Below are 19124 nucleotides of genomic sequence, written 5' to 3' on the forward strand. Positions count from 1 at the left end.
TGGACTTAAATTAGCTAATGCAACTCGCAGAAGAGATCAGAGAGTTGTGGTGATGTCAGCTCACTCCTTGCCAAGAAAAAAGTGCAGTAAACATCAGGTATTATCAAGAAAAAACAAAGAACAAAACAAAAAACCCCATCCTGCAGTTGCATAAATCTTGAGTGAAACCTCCTCTCAGTTATTGCCCATGGTTTTGTTTCTCCCATCACAAAAGGGTCAGAATCAGAAACAGCACACATGGGGCCCCAGGGATGTTTGGGGACAGGGGTGGTTTCCACGCAAGGAAGGAGCAAAGCAGGCATGGCTTCCCAGCCTGGTGAAGTGAAGTCTGTGCCCATAGCATCCCAGCTCGTACGGGATCAGGAGCGCTTACTCCCTGGGGATAGCGGATTTACGGCACAATAACCAAAATCGTCAAGCAGGAAGTTTGACTCCAACCAGCAAAATATTTTTTCATGTGGTGCAGAAGGGAATGGGGGAACTCCTTTTCCCAAACATGCAATTTTTGCACACGCAAGAAAATATTGGACAAGTTAATGGACTCCTTGCTCCACGGCGCTGCTAGAGTCCCAGCTCTGTGCTGTGCCCCATGGGCCCCACGCCTCTGCTAAACCAGTTTGCCCAGCTGTTTCCCATCCCAAATCACTGATCATTCCAGCACCTTCCTTAATGTATATGCTCAGTGTAGCCTGTGTGAATATATCCGCATCCACAGACTTGCCATCACTGCAAGAGGGCTCGAGACCTGTCAAGCGGTACAGAAGATCCTGCTGGGGCTAGGGCTGGATTTTGTGCCAAGCAGAACGAACCTCTCCTGCAAAGCTGGCAGCTGGGAACACAAGCTGCTGACCCTTGCCAACCTGGCACCACGGGCTCCTGCCCTCCGCTGTGCCAGAGACATTCCCTCACACGTGGCCTCTCCGGAGAGCCCTGTCTCCGGTGGTGACCTGCAGCTAGGATCAATGCACTCCCAAACTGCAGACTTGATCCTGATTCACCTTGTTCCTTCCAACACCAGATAAACTGAACCATCAGATGAGAAGACATTCATTTATCAAAGCTCAAGGAAACAGGACTGTGGGGGGAAAACAAACCATAAAACACAATTCCAACGCTCGTTCCTTCTCATGTTCCTGTGGTTTTATCTTATTAATGCTCTTTATCCTGAATGAAAAGGAAGAAGGCAGCTGGATATGGCAAAGAAAGGACAGGCTCAGTGTATCCCTTTTTCAGGACAAGCCCCATGTGGTTCTCACCTCACACCTGAGTATATCCCTTCTGCTTGCTTCCCCAGAGAGGTGACCCTGCATTCCCTGCTTCGACTCTGTGCAAATGGAGTAATCGTGGACCCATCACCTTTGCTGCCCTGTCTTTCTTAGGTTTCATCGTCCTCCTTCTTCATTGCTCTTCAAGGCTGAGCATATCATATCACAGAAGCTGTAATTGCACGTGTCTTCTTTCCACCTATGATCCCTTATGCTTTGTCAGCTTTTTTGTAGAGATGATACTTGGCAGCTGGGGACACTGTTAGAATGAAAGGTGACTCCATCATCAGGGCACTTTGTCTGGATGTGCCTTCTGGGAATGCCGGGGGTGGTGGATCACAGCCCCATCCCACGAGTCTTGCAGGCCAAGTGGAAGAGCACAGCATTTTTCCTGCTGAACAAGGTTCACACCAATGTAATATCCTCACCAAAAGGTGTCCCCCCAGGCTCCTCTAGTAGACTTATGTCAGAGGAGATCTGGTCAGCTGGAGTCAGGTCCCAGTAAGCAGCCCAGCTCTGTGCCCTTCTTTGCTATGAGGTATCGTGAAATGCACAGCATCAAACCTCTGTCCAGCTCAGCATGGATCCAGCCTGAGGCACAAAGCACCGACGTACAGGAAGCGTCTCTGATCCGCAGCGGCACGAGATGCACTGAGCTGAGCTGGAGTGGATGTGCTTCTGGAAACGCTGGCTGGTCTTGTTTTAGCTCTAGTGCTGTGGGGAGGGGTGACCTCTAAATGCTTGTAAAAGGGTTTATTCTCAGGAAAAAAAACGTCATTCCCAGGAAAATTAACTCATGCTAAGAAAAGGCTTGGACGTCTAGAAGAACTTTGGGACTCTGGGCCTGATTCAAATTTGTACCAGTAATCCTTTCCCACGGGATATAGGAATGAATTCCTGAGCTCTTTTGCGGGCTTATTGTCTGTTACTTTTAACGTAACAGCAGCGGGCACTAGTTCGTCAGTGCTGTTGTTGTGCCTATTCATGATTTACAAGTTCCCTGCATGACTTCCAAATGAAACCAGGCTGATCTATGCCATTCACCAAGGTGAATCCCAGACACCGGCTCCTGCAATTTGTATTTCATTACTAAGATTTGGTTAGAATTGCCTAAATAATAATCTTTCCTTCAAGGTGATATTAGACTCTGCTTTGCAGTTGCAAAAGTTGCAGAAAATGTCTCCTACCAACTGTTTTTGTTTTCATCTCTACAGCTGTACATTCGTTGTGCTGGTACCATCAGCTGCCCAAGCCCTCTGCCACCACAGTGCATAGCTTATCTCCAGCAAATAACTAATTTGCAGTGCCTAACGGTAGGATGGCAAGAAATATTTTGACGCGAGTGTTAATTAGCTTGTTGCTGTCCCTTGATTTTCTAGGATAATAGTTCCTAATTTCAGAGTAACCCCTGCACCTGTGCTACGGGGCTCTAGACCCAGTCTGGCCAGATCCTGGTCTGCTCTTCTCTGTAACCAAACTGGAGGAAGCAGGTAGCCAGAGGAGTCAGTAGGCCTGGGAGCTCCTGGACCAGGGCCACCCCTGTGGTATGGCAGCTGCTTTGGAGCTATGAATTCTAGCAGGTCTAGTAGGGGTGGTTTTAAAATATACATTTTTGTGTTTCTAGATGCAATTATAATGTATAATATTTACACATCCATTGTTACCTATTGGTAAAAACTAAAACAAACAACCAAAAAATCTTGAGTAATGAGAAACTGAATTTTATTTTAATTTTAAGAGATTTTCTTCCAAATCTGAGTTTCAAAATACCAAAACTTCTGGAAACTAGAAAGTCTGACTTCAGGCAAGGTCTACATAGGAGCCTCTGGATCCCTGTGTCAGTCTGTTCCAGGTAGGCAAGCAACCTCCCCAGCAGCTGCTGGCAAACACCAGCTGTAGCGTTGTTCTAGCAGGATAAAAATGTGGATACTTGGAGCTGGCAAACACTTCCAAAAGCACTGAGCTGTGCCACAATCTCTCTCAAGCAGTGAATAAGTCAATCTTTTTAATTACAGCAAACAGAACAACATTTTACCTATAGCTATGTGCAAATTAGGACTGACAGTACTTGCCTGGGCACTGAGTCTGATCCCCCTTTGTTAAAAGCAACTATGTGGCCTCCCTCAAGACTTGATCAAGCACTGTGTGGAAAGAACTCCTGCCCTGTACTTCCTTGGGCTTATTATAAAACCTCAGTGTTTATGAATCTTCTTTGTTTTTTCCATTAAAATGTATTTATTTGTTCCTCTGTGAAGGCTGCCCTTTTGGTAGCATTTATTCCCTGATGTATTTATAGGCAGCAACTCTATCCCTTCTCAAACTGTGTTTTGAAAGGTTAGACAGAAGTCCAAAAGAGCTTAGCTTATCAGAAAATAAATGCCCCTTCTTCTCCTGATTGCATTAACCCTCTGCACCTCTTCAAGTTTTAATTAATCTTTTCTGAACGTACACACGCTAAATTATACATTTAACCTATGTGGCAAATACTTCTCCTGCTACATGTGAAACTGCTCATAGCAAGCAGACAATCAGGTGGTTTGCCTGCTCTTCTTTTTTGTTTTCCTACAGTAGTTTATACCGGGAGTTCTCATTAGCAGCTCATCTCAGTACTCAGGAATACGAGGTTTCGTGGTACCACAGACAGTCTTCACAACCCTGCTGCAATAGCTTGATTTTCAACTGCAATGGCAGTGTTTCCCAGGTTCATGTCATTGGCACGTTCTGGCGCTTTGTGAAGGTCCCTAATGACAATATTTATGACAGTGGGTCCTAAAACCCACTTCAGTGGGTTTCAGTAATATCTTCTTTACTGCGCAGTGCCTCTTATCTTGCAATGACCTATTATTTTTCCCTGTTTTATTGAATCTTTACTTTACAGTCCTTATCCTCTTCACTTTAATTAATACTCACACCTGAAATTACATTAAATAACTTATTGAAATCCTGGTAAAGTAACCCAGAACACTTCCTTTGTCCACAGAGATACTAGATTACTTTGGTACCAAAAAAAATTTAGCAAATATGTATTCCATTTTATCCTTCTTCCTGCTTATTCTATAACTTTCCTCCTTCTAAAGATACCCAGATCCTTTTTCTCCGCTGAAAGTGACGTACATTTGTTAGTCTCTTGTGTGGCACTACCTCCAGCTGGACACCAGACCTGCAAGCTGATTGCTGCTTCTTTCAGCTCTCAGGTTGTGAACTCCAAGCCATGTGAATACCTTAACCGCCGAGCTTTATTCTGGATGGGGTGGCCTGTCCTTATACTTGCTTTTTGTTGGGTCCTCTGCCTCTGTTCCTACGTCTAGCAACATGGAGGCAGATACTCGTTCAGTTGTGGCGTCACACCTAAAGTTCAATTTTTAATCTTTACATAGGGGCCATCTCCTCTCTGTTGTTTCCCCAATCCCCTTCAAATACTACTAAAGACCCTTTTGTGAAGTATTAGAGTTTCCTCTGTAAGGTCTCAACTGGGAACAATTCTCAGGTTTTCCATGCGCATCTTCACCTCCAAGCCACAGCATCCTTTGCTGATCCACCACTTTTACTACTGTTAGCAGGTTCTTTGTTCATTCTCAGTATCACTCACCATAGTTACACAACCACTGAGGGCTGGAGTCATCTCCTAAAATATTTACACGTTATTCAGGACACAAGTTTCAGACAGCTTTTGTACTCAGTGAACAAAAAAATTCCATACCACTCTTTATTCCATGCCAAGTCGTCATGCTTCTCAAACCAGGTGACTTCATTAGCTGGTTTCTGTAATTTACTTCTCTAACTGCTGTCCTTGATGATTGTAAACATTTTTAACCTTCTACTTTATGTAATTAAAATTTTATCACTCAATATAAGGTTATTTTCTGTCATCAGCTTGTATACAATAATTACTCCACATCTAAGAAAGAATGTTGATGACCATCAACTCAGGCTAGTTCCCTGGATGTTTAAATTGAGCAAGCAGCGGCTGGTACAAGTGCCTTGTGTTAGAAGCCATGAGCAAACTGTGAATTGTGTTACAGTCACAGGAAATTACCAAGCTTCTCCCCCATCTGTTGCTGCAGTGTGAACTGGCATTAGGGAAAAAGAAACAATGTCTCAATGAATAAGAAATCAGCAGAGTTGAGGATCTTGTCTGTAATTTACAGAAAGTTGTGAAATGCTTCCTGGTAAACACTTCCCCAGAACTGCAAACTCCATACCTCTAGAAACCAAATGTTTCGCTACTTGGAAGATATTCAGTGCTGGTTAGAGCTACTCAGACAGATCACTGGCATGAGGAGTGACTGGGTGGTGTCCTGCATGGTGACTTTTTCTTCCTTAAGAGCTTCTCCAAAAAGGGAAATGGACCAATGAAGCCTCTGTTGAGAGCGTAAGACCACAAGCCAGATATCTAAAGGAAGGGGAATTAATGGGACAGCAAGTTAAAAATAACCACTCTGAATTCCTGTGACAGTGTCTTGCTGACCTAAAGCAGTTAAAGCAAAACAGAAAGTACCTGGGATGGGGGATAGGATACCCCCGTGGCAGAACAAGCAGAGCAGTTTGCGGTTATAGGCTCACAGCTGTGAAAAGACTCACTAGACCATTCTGCCTAGCTATGCATCATCTTACCCTGTCACCCCTGGCACTGAGCCCAGTAGCTTGTGCGTGATTAAATCTTTGCTTCTGGGAAACATATAGTTTGATCAGAAAGCTTCAAACGACAGAGCTCCGAAAACTTAGGCGGACTTGGGATTTCCCTTAGGAATCAACTCCAGTAGATGTTCAAATGACACGTTTCCTATCTGTTTTTCATTAGGTTGACTGTAACCCTCAACTCTCAAACATCTCCAGAAGCCGAGCTCTGGAGCTCAGATGCCCTGAGCATCTCTGGTGTCGCTTGCGTGGAAGCCAGCAGACAGAAAATAGGAGGTCTCTTTAACACGTAGCAGGCCAGGGTACGGCAGAGTCAAGGGGGATCCAGTACGCTCTTTCATCTCAGTTCTTAATCATCATCCTCTTCAGAGATGAGCTGGCAAAACAGGCTGAATAAAAGGAAGTCAGATTCACAAATGACACTTGCAGGGTTGTGACACCGGAGAGGAGAGCCAAGAGCGCAGTCAGAAAGCCACACAGAAATCACGAGGCTCCGCCATACGCCAAACAGGCTTCCCTGAGGCAGCGCGCTATCGCATCCTGGCACAGCCCAGCTCGCCTCCCGGGGTGTTCAGCTCCAGCCTGCCAGCCAGCACCCATCCTCCCCGTGCTTAGTGCCAGCTGCAGACGCACAGCTGCAGGACGGAGGCTGCATCTTTCACAGAGGGGCACTGGTCAGATGCAGCACACAAACAAAAGAGATTTTACTCGTGGCCACCTGGCTTAATTGCCTGAATCAAACTTTTAAAAAGCTAATGGGTCTTAACTCCCGTCAGCACATGCTAGCCTTGATCTTCTGCAGCCTGTACCCGGGGGCCAGGCCCTCCTGCATGCAGGGGCAAGCAGCAGGAGAGCAGACAAGCAGGGATCTCAGAATGGATTTGCAGCCAGAGCTCCCGCCGACAAGACTCGCTGCAACGCGATGGTTACTGGGCGAAGCCCACACCCACGACTGCTGCACAGGACTGCAAACATTTATGAGTTACAGATCAAACAAGACAAACGGCTCTGCCTGGCACAGTGGAGCTGCCGGGGCACAGCGTGTTCCCCATCACAATGGGATGAAACTTTATGCATCCTGCCAGATTCAGGAGTGAGGAGAAGGGGGAGGTGAGCCTGCTCATCACAACCACAAAGTGTTGCTTTCTACCATGCAACCCGCTGTGGGCACCACAGGTCTGCCCTGCACGACATCTGTGGCCAGTGTCCATGCACGCATCAGCTGGAGACAAAACCACCTTGGAGAAGGGCTGGGAAAGCGCTCCCAGTAGGCAGCACCCCCAGGGCCAGCCTTGCCTCCTGAGCGGGCTCTGTAATATTGCTGGGTGACAAATGCAGCTGCGAGGGGCCGTCATAGAGACTAGTTTCTTAGAACACAAGCAGTATAGCCAAAAAATCATCTCTTGGGCCGCAAGGACCAGCACCCTGCTTTGCAAACACCATATCCTTGCTCACCTCCTCTTCAGATCATTCGAGACTTCATAAACCCCAGGCCAGACCTGGCCAAGGCTCTATGGCAGCCTTATACCACCATGGAAAGACCATGTTTCTATCTTCTCTGGTTTCTGTCTGCTGATAACTTCTGGCACATGTCAGTGCTTCATCTCTCAGCCAAAGTGATGCAGCTCTTTAGGAAACAGGAGACCCCAGAGGGTTTGGACTAGAGGGGCCTGCGCAAACCAGCCCCCCCAGCCTGAAGGCTGCGGCTGATGTCTGCTGGGAGCAGAGCGGGCAGCCCAGCACCTCTGGGGTGAAGCCCTCGGGGAGCCGGCAGGACTGCACAGCCAGACTATGTCTGCATCAGTTGCATGACACTGCGGCACTGTTTTAATTTAAAATGGATTAGGCTTTGTTTTCTTTTTAGCACAATAACATTGCATGCATTGTTGGGCGATAAAACCCACAGATAACTATGCCAGCGGGGTGTTGGGGTGGACGTGATCAGCTGCACAGTATGAGCTGAGATGGCAAAGAGCTGGGGGGAAAGCCTATAGAAATGTGCTGCTGCTAGCGAAGACAGCAGCTCCTGGGGAGGCCCTTGCACAACCTCTGAATAGCTCCTTCCTGAAGAGGGCGGAGGGGCCCGCTACCCAGAATTTGGATGACAACAGGAGGAGGACACGGGGTGCAAGGCAGCAGGGACACGTGTAAGCCAGCTATGCCTTGTGTGACTCCTACTCACAGCCCTGCAACGGCGATGACTCCTGGGAGGACACTGAGAAGAGGAGGTGAGGATGTCTCAATTCACCACAGCATCTGTTGGTAAATTGCTGTTTTTCCCAAGCTGGTTCTGCCCCTTTTTGCCTGCCCTCCCCCGTGTTTTCCTGGACTTAAGCTCTGCATTTAGTGCTGGCATACAAGGGAAGCATTGCCTGACCAAGGTGCTCTGGCAGAATAATTTTTTTTTCATGGTTTCTTGGCAGGACCTTGATATCACATGCACCAGGTTCCTTCGCTACCCTAATCCATGCCTTTTGGCTGGCAGCAGCGCAAGGCAAAAGGGATGTTATTCAGCAGCGCTGACCCTGAGCTGCAGGAAGCACTCCCTGAGCACAAGGGCTTTGGGGTGTCCCAGGGCCACGCTACTCAGTCTGGGGACACCTACCTATATGGCGCGGTTGTGTTAGAGACCAGCCAGTATTTCTGCCTCCTGCAGAATCGGAGACTCCCTAACAAATCCTCCTACAGCCTCATTAGCTCCCCACACCAGCATTGTCAACCAAGCTGGCCCTTGCAGGTCTCTGACCCAGTTGTGCCTGGATCTCCTCTTCAGTCACGTTGACTCCAGGCACACGTGATGCCTGAGGAAGCTGATGCTGCTGGCAAAATGCAGTAAAAGTGCTCCCACAATGCTCATATAGCAGCTGGGGACCTGACCCCATGCAGCTCTTTGCACAGTATTCTCCCAGTACTTTCTTACCTGAAACCCTTCATAACCTCTCATGGCTTTTTTTAGCATCAGTTTTGCTGCCGACGTGCTCCAGACCAGGCATCCCTTGCTTCAAATGCTAACAGAAGGCACCGGGCTCCCCTGGGATGCTTTGTCACTGCTAGAGGGACTGCATCTCCATGCAGGCAAGGACAACAGGAGCTCCTGTGGACGTCGTGTGGGTTGGGGCTCAGAGCATGCTGCAACATACTGTGGTAAGCGCAATCAATGCTGCTGCCCCAGACAGGAACGCAAGACGGAGGGAATCAGGGGCAGCACGAGAAAACCCACAGACCTGCATGACGCCACCATCCATCTGCCTTGACCTGCCAGGCAAGCGGAATAGCCCAAAACAGGAAGACTGCAAGCCTGTGCGGGCACTGTATCAATGTGCTCCCAGGAGAGAGAGGTGCATGGGTGGTATCAGCAGGCAGCTGCAGCTGGTAGGAACAGAGCTGCCCAGAGGAGCAGATGCTCTGCACGGTGCAGATAGATAGGAGCGACCAGTTCCCACTGCTGCTCAAGTGATGCCAGGACGGTCCAGAGCCACCAAGGCAGGAGACTGTCCCTGCATGGGGAGGTGGCCCAGGACACTTGGCATAGGCTGCTGCACCATGGAATCCTCAAGTGGGCAGTTTGAAAAGACAGAAGAATGATCTGGCATAAGCCACCTGTTAGCAGCAAAGCTGCCATGCACCCTGGGTCCTCCTGAGCCCTGGGAGGAGGCCTTGCACGATGTGGTGAGGACTGCATAAAAGCCTTTCCCTGGGCCATCTGAGACGTCTGGACAGGTGATCCTGTGGTCTCTTACGGGCTTAATACACCATGAATTGACAAGTCCTTTCCTGGTGGCAATTTAAAGAGACCTTCTTGTTACGCAGAGACTCTTCTCTAGCAGGTATAATTACAGCAGGAATGCAGAGAGTACAGTTTTAATTCCATCAGATGCTGGTAGTTCCCTCCTCCCACAGTCAGTCTTCCAGCATTTTATTTATCTGACCCATCAGATCCCATTTTCTTAGAGGGGAAAAGAGTTAGCAAAACACTTTGCAATAACAAATTAAGTGTCATTAAGTGAGGCAATCACAGAGCTGAGACTTAATGCCCTAATTTATCTAGGAGACTTAATGCCCTAATTTATCTAGCTCTTCCTGCAGAAGAGCTCCTCAATGCGATATCCAGCTGTTTTTGCTGACAGACATTACATGCGTCCAAGACCTGAGAGCAATGAAGACCCTTTGTATTTGATCTGGGCTGACATTGTCCCTTCCAAGAAGCTCCAGACCTTTCAGCTCCTAGCAGGATGGCAGAGTAGGACTCTGCCAAGCCAAAGCTCATGCTACAAATTCAAACCTAAAGACAGTCCCCAGCTGCCACAGAAAAACCCTCTGCAAACAGTAGATTCTCCTCTCCTACTCAAGTCCAACTAGATCAACCACCTCCTTTGGCAGCAGTCCCTACAGAAAGGGATACAGTTTACACAAAGGGAGCAAAGGAAGAGCAACCGGCATGTTTTGGACTGGGGAGAGGCAGGGAGGGACTCCTTCAAGTGCTGATTGCTCTTGCACACAGTATAACAAAGCAGCGTCAACATGGTGAGAAGATAAAATTGAAGAGAGATGTTAATCACTGAACTTAGAACACAGAACTGCATGACTATTTTACATATATGTGCATATATATGAGCAGAGGAAGTAGAAAAGATCTGTAAAACACATCACACTGAGTTCGGCCAGTGCAGGCAGAATGAACCAGGTGTTACGTACGAAACCTGGACAACTGCAAAGTCATCTGCACATGCTGCAGAGGAGCCTAGGCCATGTATTATTAAACGGCAGACTGGCCTCTTTCTCAAACTGTATCCTCTGTGGAGGATAAAAATCTGTCAGACAAAAACTAAAGTTAGCAAACTCCAGCAAAACAACGAGGAAACCCCAGCCCAGAGCCAGGACTCCCGGGTCCCTGTGAGCTGTCTGTCGGCAGGGCAGCCTCGGCAGCGTTGCTCTCCTTGCCCTGCTGCCCGCTGCCAGGCGGATGCCTGGGGACAGCGCTGGGCCCGCTGAGCGCTCAGTCCGGCGGAGACCCAGCCCCAGCCTCTTGCTCTTGCTGCAGCAGAACCACGAGGGGATAATGGGATGAAAAGAGCAGTAACGAGCTCTGGGAACTTGTCAGACAAATGTGTTCCTAACTGAATCCCAAACGAGCTGCTGAAGGGGAGCATTAGTGCTGTCACGTGGAGCACATGATTTTGGAATTCATTAAGCCTTTGATGCAGTGCTAGCACCGTCGTCCCCTGTCCCAGCCGTTAGCCATCTGGCTGAAAAGCAGCCAAGTTTCCTTCACCCTAGGACGGGAGGAATGGCCTGCATCTGCTGCAGGGCACAGGAGCTACAGAGCTAGAGGATGCATGTGCTAGACAGGCTGATTGCATCGGTCTCGAGAAAAAACAGCACCTCTTTTTGGAGCCTTTGGCACAAACATGCCACTCCCCATGTCCGATGAGGCTTCTTCAAAGAAACCAGACGCTTCAAGAGAAGCTTCCTTTCTTCCTTCTCAGAGGCAGATTATACAGAGGAATGAAAAATTTTGTTATGGAGAAGTGGAACTAGAGCCGGAAGTCCTGCATTTAGTTACCGAGAACCAGAACAGACACACCTCAATTTGGATGAAACCAGAGCAGAACCGCAATTGAAAGCTAAAGGCAAGTGTTACCGAATGTTGTTGGCTATGGCACAGGGTCATGTTTTGCAGCACTATCTCAAATACAAAGTCCCCTCCGAAACTCCAACTCTCCCTTGTTTGAGGACAGTTTGTAGATTAACTATGCTGTGGATGTGAAGACCACCCATAGTAAACATCTTTATAGTTTGCTTTTTCACAGGAGCTGAAGCAAGCATCTGTGCAATTCCATCTCAAAACACTGGGGACTGTGCACCAAGACACTTGTGCAGCTCTGTGCAGAGGCCACGTGGTGCCCCGTGCTCCTGGCCTATGCGAGCAGCGTGGTGCAGAGCTGGCTTGGAGCCGGAGCAGCACCCACGCTAATACCCCCATGCCCAATGCAACTTTGGCATTAGGGAGCACAGTGGGCACATAAAAACAGCTCTGCGGGAAAGAGCTAGTGGTAGGTGTAGTAGCTCTGGATCAGGGGTGACCATGCTGGATCCAGGCTGGCTTCTGCAGAAGTGTTTCTGTGTCCTTGCACTGCCAAATACTTGCCATTACCTAACGCACTGGGATTGCAGTCCATTCCCCCTCATTCCCCATCCAGGATAACAGCAAACTTGTAGCCATACAAATACAAAAGTTATCTCTTACAGCCTTAAAACAGAGTGATAACTGCCCACTCCTAACTGGGATCTGCATGGTGTCATGGCCTCAGTTCCTCCAGGGAAGCCACCACGCTGCCCTTGGGCTGTGCACAGCTCCCGCAGTACTTGCCACTTTCCTCCACTCTTCTCCCAGCACAGTGCATGCAGCGGGGTAAGGCTGGAGCAGCCTCAGCTCAGCAGGCCCTTGCTGTGTAGTTGCTGTCATTCCAGCCCAGAAAATATTTGGGTGAGATGGTGCCTTTGGCAGAGACTCGGCGGCTGTGCTGATGCCTGCCACACCAGCTGCAGCAGGGCTCAGTTGCTGGTGGACACCTCCAAGACACAAAAGCAGCAGGAGAAACCCTTTGAAATGCTCCCCCAGGTCTCCTGACCCTGTGAAGTGGTTTTTCTTCCTAATTTTCCAACATCCTAATTTGCCAAATGTTTTTGCTTGAGCAGGGCCAAGCACAGCTTTGGAAACAAAATCTGTGGTACACCGGGGGTTCCCCCAGCTGTTAACTGCCAGGACCTGTGATGCTAAGAGCTGACCCCAGACACAGCAAGCTCGATGCACAGACCAAAACATAAGCTGAAAACCCTCCAGCCTCGCCTGCCCTGTCCAGAGCGGCTGTGAGCCTCAGGAATGCTGTGCTTCCTCCAGGGACCCTGCTGCAAAAGTGCCCCTGTAGTCAGCAGCATCCCAAAAAGCGATGAGAGTGGGGCCAGTAACTTCCCAGAGCCTCATTCAAGTGTGAATGTACTGCAAAAGGGGCTGAAGACTGACCATAACTTTGCTTCTGGACTCAGGTCCATGGTGCTGCTTTGGGCTTTAATCCTGCACCTTCGGATGCTTCATGTCCCAGCCTCTACCAAAGTGGCTCTAAAGGAGCTCAAGGTGAAACTGCTGAAATCTTAAGTGGTGTGTAACCTCCTGTGTAAAGTTGGCTGTGAGAGGTAGAAAAGTGGCTAATAGGATGTGATTTTCTAGTGGGTTTCCAGGGAACTCCAAATTCTGAAGAACCAAATTAATATGCAAAAGGATAAATGAGACATATTGGAAGAGACGATGCACCCTTTGTCATAACTCAAAACCTCCTGCAATTCTCTGAAGGAGAGTAACCACAACAACTTAAATGGAAAACCGTAACAGATTCTGTTAGACTGATAAGCTGAAAAACTAAAAAGAAAACCCCACCAAACCACCCCAAAACAAAAAAACATTTTCACACTGGAAGCTTGCCATAGAGCGAACAGAAAACACAGCTGTGAAAGACCATTCAGAGAAGATAGAGGCCCAGCAGAAAACCACAATGAGTTACCCACTCTAGCAAGGAACGAAGGGAAATTCCCATGCTGCAACCTCCTTTTGCAGGGGCAAATGAGGCAACCTGATTCAAGTGAAAGCATCAGCAGGGTATGTTTCAAAACAAATGTATAACACAAACAGTAAATGACATAGATGGCATTTATCCAAGAGCTCTGGAGGAACCCTGACACAGATCTCTCAGCTGCTATGGGACGTGCAACCTGTTGCTTAATTCAGCCTGAAACCAGAGGCATGACAGGAGGCAAATGAGATGCCAGGGTTGGGCTTTTGTTTTTTTAAGAGCTTTGGGTAAATCTGGGGACCTATGACTTGTAAATCTGAGTTCCACACTGGGAATTAGGAATAGCATCCCTGGGCATGTAGAAAAATGGGATTAAAGTGGAAGAAACAACCCCAGTCTAGCAGAACGAAGTCATGTCTCACTCCTTAAAGGAGTGAGGAATCCTGTTTCATGGATGTGGCTGGATAGATGGATGTACTCAGATGCCCAAAACACTTTCCGCAAGGTCCCACACCAAATGTCCTTAATTGCTCTTCTCCACAACATGTTTATTCCCATGGTTAATAACAAGGCAGAAGATGGTGAATGGAAAATGGTCAGTGTTTAAGACGGGGGAACGTACCAGTGCTGTCCCACCAGGGTCTGTGCTAGGGCTTGTGATTTTTGCTGTATTCAGAAATGGTCCGGGAAAGGGTGTGAGCAGTGATGGGACAGAGTTTGCTGGTGAGGCTGAGGTCTGCAGTGTAGTGAAAATGAGCACTCACTGCAGAGTTCAAGAAGATCTCACAATGAATGAGGAAAACCAAATGCATAGGGCAGAGAAGACAGCCAAGGGAGAGAAACATCCATATATAAAATCATGTGCAGTGAGTGAAGTGTTTTGGAAATGATTACTTGTGATGTTTTATAGTATAGAAACAAGGGCATATTGATTAAATAATGACAGCAGGTTAAAACCCGAACAACTTTAAGTACTTCTTCACTATGCATCATAAGTCTGAGGAATTAATTACCTAGGGTTGCTATGGAGGAAAAATAATCTAGAGTTGATCAAAAGCAATCAGATGCTTTTATGGAACAGCAACCCAGCAAGGACTCCTAGACAGAAGGGTACTTTGGTCAGAATAACATTAAACGGAGTATTGCTTGAAACATGTAGCAGAGGAAGCGTGGCTTTATGCCTACACTGCTCTTCCATCTGCTCTAAGCATACCCCACTGGCCACCTTCATGGCCAGGATCCTGTGCTGGTTTGACCACTACATCTCACACAGTCGTTTCCATGCTCTTGTGATGCACCAGGAGGAGCAAGTTGAGAAGCAAAGCCCTGATCAAGTAGCCTGTCCTAAATGTTGCTGCAAAGTAGTGACACATCTTGTGAGTATTTGGTCTGGACAACAAAGTTAACCAGAAGATAGGAAAGGTGGTATCTGAGAGATGCCGTTACAACACTCCACGGTCACTTGACCATGGGTGAGGCTAAGGGCAGCATGGAGAGCCTTGTCCAGGCTGAGGGCCAAACAGGTCTTTAAACACATTTGGGGAAGGAAACATGTCAACATACACCATAGCGTTGCCCAGGAAGATGGCAAACAACATGAGGGCTGCCAGTTTTGTGAAAAGAGCCGTACTGGTCTTTGGGTTATGGGATCACAATCCTAAACCTCAAGTCTACATCAAAGATGGTGGCCAGACTGAGGACAGGAAAAAGCAGAGCTGGGAAAAGGGGCAACAAGAATTGTTGAGCATGGAAGGAGAGAAGAATGAAAATTTCTGTTTCAGCCAGCCTGATGGGGAGTTCCTGGCCAGACACCTCAAGGGCCAAAGGCAAGCCAGAGCTTTAGTTTGGACAGAAGAGACTGATCTGGAGTAGGTCTTAGCCTAGAGGTGATTAGCTAAAGGGTTGTTTGCAGCCAAGATCGTTCAGATGTAAAGCACGGAGGGAGTTAAGAAAGTGACACAAAACCCTTCTGCAAAAACAGGAAGGCAGGTTAGGGAAGCTCTCTAAAGGACGCACTGATGCACCAGGTGCAGGGATGGAGTGGGAGGGATGACTAGAAAGGCACAGATTATGAAATAAAATTCCTCCCAAGCCACCAAGCCCAGAGGTCCCTCTAGCACTTCCAGTTCTCAGTCCTGTGGATTGCAGATCCTTCTCGCTGCTCTTCCTACCTTCTTGGGTGACAGCTCTGCCCAGCTCCCCATGCCCAGGCTTCTCTGCCTAGCCTTCCTCTCTGAGCTCTGCTGAAGTCCCATGGGGCATGAAATGCAGTGCTCAGGGGATCTGCGGGCTGCCAGGCCCTCTTCTGGGTGCTGCCCCTGCTCACAAAGCCCAATACAGGCTGATATTTGCCTTTGTCATGGTTTAACCCCAGCCAGCAACTAAGCCCCACCCAGCCGCTCGCTCACTCCCCCCTGGTGGGATGGGGGAGAGAATCGGAAGAGTAAAAGTGAGACAGCTTGTGGGTTGAGATAAAGACAGTTTAATAGGGAAAGCAAAAGGTGCACACACAAGCAAAGCAAAACCAGGAATTCATTCACTGCTTCCCACGGGCAGGCAGGTGTTCAGCCATCTCCAGGAAAGCAGGGCTCCATCACGTGTAATGGTGACTTGGGAAGACAAACGCCATCACTCCAAACATCCCCCCCTTCCTTCTTCTTCCCCAGCTTTCTATGCTGAGCATGACACCATACGGTATGGAATAGCCCTTTGGTCAGTTGGGGTCAGCTGTCCCAGCCGTGTCCCCTCCCAGCTTCTTGTGCACCCCCAGCCTACTCGCTGGTGGGGTGGGGTGAGGAGCAGAAAAGGCCTTGACTGTGGGTAAGCACTGCTCAGCAGTAACGAAAACACCCCTGTGTTATCAATGCTGTTTTCATCACAAATCCAAAACATAGCCCCAGACCAGCTACTATGAATAAAATTAACTCTATCCCAGGCAAAACCAGCACATTCTCCCCCCCTTATTCCATACCATTTACGTCATGCTCAGGTCCCACACTATCCAATACATCCTCATTACCCACCACCTCCCTTCCCATCCTTTGATACAATACACAGATATCATTCCCTTAGTCTATGGACCACCCCTGTGAAATGTCTGTAAAATGTCCACAAATGTCCACAAAGTGTCAGCTGAGTCCATTTACTCCATGACTTCGGGCTCCATCTGTTATGGTGGTCACTCAGGACAGGAGAGGTGGTGGGTTGCGTGGAGTTACCGGGCACCAAAGCCAGCTCAGGTCAGGTCACTGCTGTGCTCGCACTGCTTCTGGCAGGCTTGTCCTCCATTGGTTTGGGTGGTTCCTGCTACAGTAATTCCTGTAACATGCGACTCAAATCATGGGTTACAACAATTTAAAGATATATCCCTTACAGTCTCCACCCTGGTCCCTTTGCACCAGACCATAGGGTTTAACATTGCAATGAACTCCTCCCCTTGGCCCTGCTCGAGCTTGGACTCATCCACAAACTGCAGTCCCTTAGGGCTGTACCTGCTCCAAGTGGAGTCTTATCTATGAGCCATGGTCTCTTCAGAGGTATACCTGCTGTGGCGTAGAGTTATCCACAGCCACAGTCACTTTGAGGTGCAGCTGTTCCAGTGTGGCCTTATCCTTGGGCCACAATGCCTTCAGAGATAGACCTGCTCCAGCGTAGCCTTACCCACAGCCACAGTCCCTTCAGGGGTGTACCTGCCTTGTCATGGGCTTATCCATGGCCACATGCTTTGAGGTGCTCCAGCATGACCTCATGCACAGCCACAGATGCTTCGAGGTGTACCTGCTGCAGCATGGCCTTATCCTTGGACCACAATCCCATCAGGGGTACACCTGCTGTGGCACAGACATAACCACGGCCACAGACATTTCGAGATGTACCTGCTCTGGTGTGGACTTCTTCACAGCCACAGGTGCTTTGGGTTGTCCTGCTCCCACGTGGACTCACCCACAGGTCTCAGTCCCTTCGACTCGAGTTCACACTGGGGTTCCAGCCTGTCCAGTACAGCAGCACAGGAACAGCAGCGATGCCGTGGCCATCTGCCAGCCCAGACGCACGGCCATTGCTGTTATCAAAGTGTTCCCAGGCACAGCAGAGTCAGATGACAAGCACTACAGCAGCACGGCAAGCAGTGTAAGCAAAAAGCAGCCACTAACGAGCCCTGGACTCTGATATACAGTAAGGCAAGCAAGCCCATGGCAAGCACAGGAGCCTGTCAATTAATAGCTAAACAGCAATAACAGCTATAAATTTGATCTAGCACATTTCAATCAAACCTGTCGTTATCTTGAACCCTTCGAGCCCATGTTGGGCACCAAAAAAGACTGTCCTGGTTTAACCCCAGCCAGCAACTAAGCCCCACCCAGCCGCTCGCTCACCCCCCCCTGGTGGGATGGGGGAGAGAATCAGAAGAGTAAAAGTGAGAAAACTCGTGGGTTGAGATAAAGACAGTTTAATAGGCAAAGCAAAAGCCGTGCACACGCATGCAAAGCAAAACAAGGAATTCATTCACTGCTTCCCACGGGCAGGCAGGTGTTCAGCCATCTCCAGGAAAGCAGGGCTCCATCACACGTAACCGTTACTTGGGAAGACAAACGCCATCACTCCTAACGTCCCCCCCTTCCTTCTTCTTCCCCAGCTTTCTATGCTGAGCATGACGCCATACGGTATGGAATAGCCCTGTGGTCAGTTGGGGTCAGCTGTCCCAGCTGTGTCCCCTCCCAGCTTCTTGTGCCCCCCCAGCCTACTCGCTGGTGGGGTGGGGTGAGGAGCAGAAAAGGCCTTGACTGTGGGTAAGCACTGCTCAGCAGTAATGAAAACATCCCTGTATTGTCAATGCTGTTTCCAGCACAAATTCAAAACAGAGCCCCATACTAGCTACTATGAAGAAAATTAACTCTATCCCAGCCAAAACCAGCACAGCCTTTTACGTGAGTACATCCCGTTCAGTTCATCACATGCCAGCTGAACTATAACATGATATAACATGAAAGGCCTTCCCACTTTGGCTTACACAGTTTGCTCTCTGCTTTTTCTAAGATATAAGTTTCCGAGTGCCACAAGGGCAGCTGTTGCTGTAGGAAATGAGATAGGGCTGCCCGTGCAGCTGCTCCTCTTCGACGGAGATCATCTTCAGGGAGAAGATGAAAGAAATCCTTAGCATAACTCACGCTTTCACACAGAGCTGAAGCTCCAGTGCCTGACTTTGGCCATGAGGTAGAAGCATGCAGGCAAAGACCACGCTAGAGATGTCAAATGTGCACTTTATATTTTAGCAGCCTATTGTATTCCTAGCTCTTCTCACAGCTTTCCCCCATTACTGGCACACATTTCTCCCCACAACAGCCCAGCACTAGCCAGACTGCTCTCCAGAAGCTTGGCTAGACCTTGCGTATAGGCAGAGCACTGAGTGTTTGCTAATGCTCCTGCAAACCAGAGCCTTGCAGAAATCATGCCAATGCCTCCAGTGCTGCATAACCTCCTCAGCCTAGCAGCTTCTCACCCTTCTCTTCCCTTGGTTTCTTCTTGCATGTCACAGCAAAAGCAGAAGTAGCAGACGTGGAGGAAACGACCTGCCAGCCCAGGCGTGCTGCCCGGGTCCGTGCCCGGCTCCTGGCTGCCCACATTGCGATTCTACTTCCCACCTATCAAAGCAGGG

This window comes from Mycteria americana, chromosome Z (genome assembly GCF_035582795.1).
Source record: "Mycteria americana isolate JAX WOST 10 ecotype Jacksonville Zoo and Gardens chromosome Z, USCA_MyAme_1.0, whole genome shotgun sequence".
Lineage (NCBI taxonomy): Eukaryota > Metazoa > Chordata > Aves > Ciconiiformes > Ciconiidae > Mycteria > Mycteria americana.